Source organism: Drosophila guanche, unplaced genomic scaffold (genome assembly GCF_900245975.1).
Source record: "Drosophila guanche unplaced genomic scaffold, DGUA_6, whole genome shotgun sequence".
Classification (NCBI taxonomy): domain Eukaryota; kingdom Metazoa; phylum Arthropoda; class Insecta; order Diptera; family Drosophilidae; genus Drosophila; species Drosophila guanche.
In genome coordinates, this window is record NW_022995748.1 from 6,767,355 (window position 1) to 6,774,024 (window position 6,670).

Sequence of the window (6,670 nt, forward strand, 5' to 3'; positions counted from 1 at the left end):
CCTCTGCCTCAACGTCAAAAACTTTGACAGAAGTGGAGCGGCAGCCACGCACAGGATGCGCCAGCACCGCTTACAGAAACAGAAACAAGAGCAGCAGCAGCAGCAGTCAGTTCCTTCAGTCCAAGCCCCCGAAAGCATAAAGCATCAAACACATCTTTATGCATATGTACATATATGTATGTATGTACAAAAAGTACACACCCCGCACACACACGAAGATAGAGAATTGAAAAGTAAACTTCTGCATGGAAAGTTAAGAGAAATGTTGATTCATTCATTCATAAAATAGTGAATATTACTCGACCCTAATGCTCGCAACTAATATGAAGAACTCATATTAAATTAAATGCAAAATTATTAAATACAGATAATAGGAATAACCTAACAGACAATAATATAGAAGAATCTTTCCAATATCATAAATGCATACAGTGGAATAGATTTAATTTAATTTAATTACATTACATTTTCGTACTAAATTCCAATTATAAGTATTTGATTGATCAAATTAATAAATATAAATATTCCATTCAAAAAATCTTAAATTTGAAATGCTGGAACTAATTTTTGATGATTTTTGAGCAGTATTCTGCAAAAATGTTTTGATATTGCTGGATTGGCTAATTGTTGGCTATTTATGAGCATTATTTTTAAATTTTGAAAATATAATATAAATAGTACAGTACTGCTAAATCTTTTCTGTATAACTCTACGTTAACTGAGCATTACGGTCCGATTTCTTTCAATGGGTCAACGTTCGCTCCTAAGCACGTATACCCAATCGAAATGTCCATGTTTCGTAAGCCTATGAGAGGAAGGGAATGAAACAGCATAATCGTTATTATAAAAATAAAAGCATGTGCAGCGTGTGAACACGTCAGGCAGCCGTCAGGCAGAGGGAAAGCATTGTTGAAAAGTGAAAGTTTTATAGTTGGCGCACGTTCATAAAGTTTTGCGTGTTATACAAAAGATTTATTATATCGCATATATCGCTAGCTCCTGCTGTTCTTTTTTTTCATTTCACAACCGTCACACACCTCAGCCCCCGCTAATGCTGCTTCTTTCCCCTTCTTCCGTTCTGTTTGCTTTTTGCCTTTTTATATTTGCCCTGGCTTTTTGGTTTGTTTGGCTCACAACAGCAGGAGCAGGACAGGGTGCAGGGAGCAGTGAACAGTGAACGGTTAACAGAGGAGGCCTTGGGAGTTTTCGGTACGAAATTAATGTGGCTGTGAAAAATTTCAATAGGCCGCGTACAAAACTTTTCAACAGTCATATGTATACGTTTATGTGCGTGTGTGGGATTCTGTCTGTGTACAAGTATGTTATTTGTATGCCATTTTTATGATTTTATACATTGACTCTTTGACTTTTTTTTAAATTGTCTGCCAACACATCCAGAAGAAGAGAAGCCGTTTGGTCTCTTCTCCATTGTTTGTTTCTCAAGTTATAACATGAACGCATATTTTATCATTCTCCATACAAGACATATTAGTATTTAATAATGAGTTTAAATAATTAAAGAACAATTCGATCTTAATCCTTCAAGCGGCTGTCATGGAAGACTTTTGCGCAAAATTTAATACTTAATTCCAAGATTACCAATACTTTCCATTCGTCACAATCGAACACAACTGAAACCATTAACAATTCCCAATATTAAATGTAAATCTTTTCTGCAGTTTGAAGCTTTTGGGGGACCACATGCCAGAAGGGGAAGCATTATCAATACTGCAGGAACATTAATTAGCCAGGCTGCTACTGTGAGAGTATGATAACAAGGTGTAAATATTTGAAGGACAAACCAGAACCAGAGCCACTCTGTGTAAAATCTGCAGTGACTGAACCTCAGAGATGTGAAGGGAGGTCAAAGGTTACGAGGTATTGGTCAGGCCTTGAGATTTAACGCAGCTGCGTAAGCTGCGTGGCGTGCCTGTAGTACACGCTAAGCCGTTATTGTGTGTCATGTGTATGTGTTCATGCTTTGTGTGTATGGTTGTTTGTTTGTTTGGTGTGTGTGTGTGTGTGTGGGTAAGGGGGGAGCGTGCGTAGTAGTAAATAGTAAAACGACATAGCATACTTTTTTGGGCGCGCAAACAAAGAGCTTACAAGCAGTCCTGCACAGACAAAAGCACACACACACACTCTCCGTGAGAAATGCTGAACATTTGATTTATTCTGTTTTCAATTGAAACTTTGCCCAATTTATGAGAACTTCCCCGAAAATCGGTTGTTTTTTTTATTTTGTTTTGCGTATTTTATTGTGCAATCAACGACAGTATAATGAGAGCCAGCAGAGAGTCCTCCCCGACTCTCTTTCTTTCTCTCTCTCTCTCTCTCTCTCCCGAGCTCTCCTCTCTCTCTCTCTCAAGCTCCAGCGCTCTCCCACTTACTTGATGCTCCTCTGCGCGCCAAATTCGCAATTTCGAAGCCGAGTACGAAAAACTTGACCAAAAACAAAATCCTTAAACGCAACGCCTATAGCGGGATGGTGTCCGGGGGTTGTGTGCAGCGAGGCGCAGCGAGAGTCGCACAAGGATATGCCGACAATCCACACATAAGCACACACACACGCGCAATCTACGAGAGTTTTTACTACGCGACCGAGGAGGACGTGGACTTTCGAACTGGAGACCGTCGCGCGAGAGAAGCCACGATTTATATGGCTGCGCCACTTCGTCTCTTCGGCTTTTTGGCGCTCACAAATATTGTACCACTACACACACATATATGTATATATATATATCCACTTATATTATGTACATATACACGCGCACATGCATATATCTGTGTAGAATTTTTCCAACTTTTGGATTTTAAGAAATTGTGATGTACAGAGATTTTTAAAATGCTTTTGTTGACTTCCGACTTCCTTTCCGTTGCCTTGCTTTACAACACTGAACTATTGGCACAAGTGCTGCCCACAAGATTGGAGCAAGTTTATGCCTGTTACTTTTCTCTCACTTTTCTCTCGTTGCACTTTCTGTTGGCCAACCGTTAGCTCTGCTTTTGTTTTGCACGTCAACAATTTCTGTGTTTCCTCGTTACTCCTTTAGGGGTGTACTTTTTTAAACGTCGCGCTTGGCCTCTGTCGTTTTGCCCCTGTACTGGGTACTGGGTAGTTCACTGTGTCGTATGGGCCGTGCTTAAATAACGGTTCAATGTGTTGTATACGCCAGAGAGCTCGTCAGCAGTGTGACCGCAGGCTTGTCGATAAAATAGACCTGAACCTCAAAAATATACCAAAAATTACCATCTCATCTTTTTAATATACCATAAATAAAACCATCCCTAAATCATTTTTCTGAATTTAAATTTCTGTTAAATATTACTAGCTAGAATTTTATCCGATCGATGAATCAAATTTTTCAGCTCAGCTTATTAGAATTACTCTTTCTTATTGGATTAAATGGATGTACAAGCAAAGAAGAATAAAAGTGTCGTTTTTTATCCATTTAAACTACACGGTAACTACCCATTTTCTACATATCAACAACATTTGTATTTATTTGACTCACAAGTCTACTCACCATCAACTAACAGGGTTTTCCCGATATATTCGAGAGCAACTTGAACTATAGTTAAAGTTTAAGTATCGATAAAAATTAATGCAATTATATTCAGTTAGCTTGATTTTACTTCTGCAATTATATTAAGTTAGCTTGATTTTACTTCTGCAATTATATTAAGTTAGCTTGATTTTACTTAAAAGTAACAATAACACTCTAATAACTGCAGCGGCACATTTAATTTTAACGCAAATTTCTATGTTAACTTGAAAGCCGTCACACAAAGCCCTTTTAATTTTTTGTGAATAACGCTTCTATTAATCCCTACATTTTGATTAGTTCCCTAATCAAGCGCCATAGTTTTAGCTGCGCTTTTTATTGTGGCAGAAGGAGGTACTTTGGCAAAAAAAGATCTTCAACAAATTGTAGAAATATTCTGAAAGATTAGAGACATCCTTCATGTTAATTTTCGCATTATCTTTCTTGTTTCTTCATCTTAGACAAATAATAAGAATACCCCTACGGATACTATCGATACCATCGATATTTCCCGTACAATTTGATAGAAGAAATCGATAGAGCCAACGGGCAAGTGCTTTTGAATTCCATAACAAATACAACAAATTTTTAAAATATAAAGAAAGCAACCATGTACGGTAAAGAGAGACTTAACAAAGCGCTGAGCATACAAAACGAAGTGCATTTACACATATGTAATCTGTCGGAAGCAATCAAAATGTCAAAATAATCAAATGAAATGTTAATTGTTGCTCTCTTTGTTCCAGGTCTCGAGCGGATAAATAATAGCACTTTTGGGAGCATGATAAAATAAATGGTTTTATTTTCAGAGAATTCCCTAGAGGGTACCGATTTTTGGGACCTAGAACCAAAAATATTCATATTTCATGTTTAGTACGAATCTCATTCGGACACCGTTTGTATCGAAAATGTCGCGGAATAAATTTTTGATATTTTGCTTACTCTTGGAAATCAAATCGTTTATTGCTCAAAATTATTTGGAAAACATCAGAGCGGATTACTGTGAACTATACTGTGAAGGTGCATGCAATAATAGTAACAGTGATAGAACGTGCCGCAAAATGGGACAAACTATCGTCACAAACGATTACACATTGTCTCTAAAAGATGGCTTATTGAAAATCAAAGGGATCAATAGCGTCATTAAAGAATGGAATATCGTCCCAATTTCAAATGATTCTAATGTCAACCTAAGGAGCTTATCAATTGATGGAACATTTAATGTCTCTACACTTCGTCCTGGAGTATATTATCTCAAAAATCTTGAAGTACAGGAAGTGTCGATATATAATTTAATTACTCAAGATGGTGATGCTTTCATTGAGGAGAATCTCAATTATTTTAATGGTTCAAAATACCTTACGGTCTATGCCAAAAGGTCTACAGATTTAGTTAACAAATATATTCAGATGTGCATGAATCAACTAGAAGAGATTCAATTTCATGCCTTAGGACATCGGCACGAACTTTGGATAAACGAAAATACTTTTGTGGGCAAAATACATTTAAAACGGCTTCACTTAATATTTGGAGAATTTAGAAATCTTACCGCAAAAATGTTCGACAGCTTGAAAAACTTACGTTCATTATTTATCGATTATGCCATTGTAGAGGATCTCTCATTCTTAAGGTTCGTATGATCCGAAGTATGGAGAATTATTTAAAATCATCTCTATTTCTGTTTTCTATTCATAAAGCCGTTTGGTGTACTTTCCATTTTAGGTCTGAGACTCTTCAGAATAGTCTGGTAGATGTTACCCTGGACGTAAAACAAACAGTGGATATGAAATATTTTGAAGGTTACTCCAAATTAAAGTTTATTTATGTTGATGAATACAAACCCTATGAGAACCTGACAGCCATAATATGCGATTCAAAGCGGAACAACTGCAAAATCACACTCGGAATTAACAGAATAAAGTGCCCTGCCAGATGCGAGTGCAATTGGAGGCCTTATAATTTAGATATAGATTGTTCAAGAAGTCAACTCGCACACATTCCTCCATTACCAGTTCCGATTATTGGAAATACCAGTCTGAACTTCAGGGGATGTTGTCTAGAGTCGCTGCCAAGGAATACATTGAGTGAATATAATAACATAAAAAAGTTGGATGTAAGCAATAATAGATTAACTAGAGTTCGAATTGATTGGCTTCCACAGAGTCTGAATAGCTTAGACATTAGTAACAATGGCATTCAAACACTCGATAAGGATGTGATAGAATATATCGCAAGTGTTGTTGATTTCAAGCAGACGGGCAACCGATGGATTGTTAATTGTGAGGACCAACTGATGTTGCACTTTCTGGGTAATATCTCCCATCGAGGTAAAGACCCGGTTTTTTTGCATCATCTGAATGAATCTTGTCCTGGTGGATGTCATTGTTGCTTTAATCGCAGCACCTATTACTTTATGATCGACTGTAGGCACACTGAAATGGAATCGTATCCTCAACTTTCGCATTCAATACAATACAACGCCAGCCTGCACCTCGATAAGAATATAATTACCAGCATTCGACACTCATTGGGACATGATTCCCTTAGAGAACTTTATTTGCTCGAGAATAAAATAAGGGAATTTCCATTTCATTTTGTTCCCAAANCAAATCATCATCCTCCTCCTGGGGTTCCTGCTGCCCTGTCACTACTGCCAGACTGTTGCTGCTGGCCTGGTCTACGGCATAGCGCACTACAACGGGCGCCTGCTTGGCCGAGCCGCGATCCGGACTGGGAGGACTGTCGGGGCTGTCGGGGAGCGGACTGTGCGTGGCCTCCGGCAACTCATCTGCCGGCGAACTGCGTATGCTCAGCAGTTCTGAATGAGTTCTGAGTTCAGTTCAGTTCTGAGTCTGAATAGCTTAGACATTAGTAACAATGGCATTCAAACACTCGATAAGGATGTGATAGAATATATCGCAAGTGTTGTTGATTTCAAGCAGACGGGCAACCGATGGATTGTTAATTGTGAGGACCAACTGATGTTGCACTTTCTGGGTAATATCTCCCATCGAGGTAAAGACCCGGTTTTTTTGCATCATCTGAATGAATCTTGTCCTGGTGGATGTCATTGTTGCTTTAATCGCAGCACCTATTACTTTATGATCGACTGTAGGCACACTGAA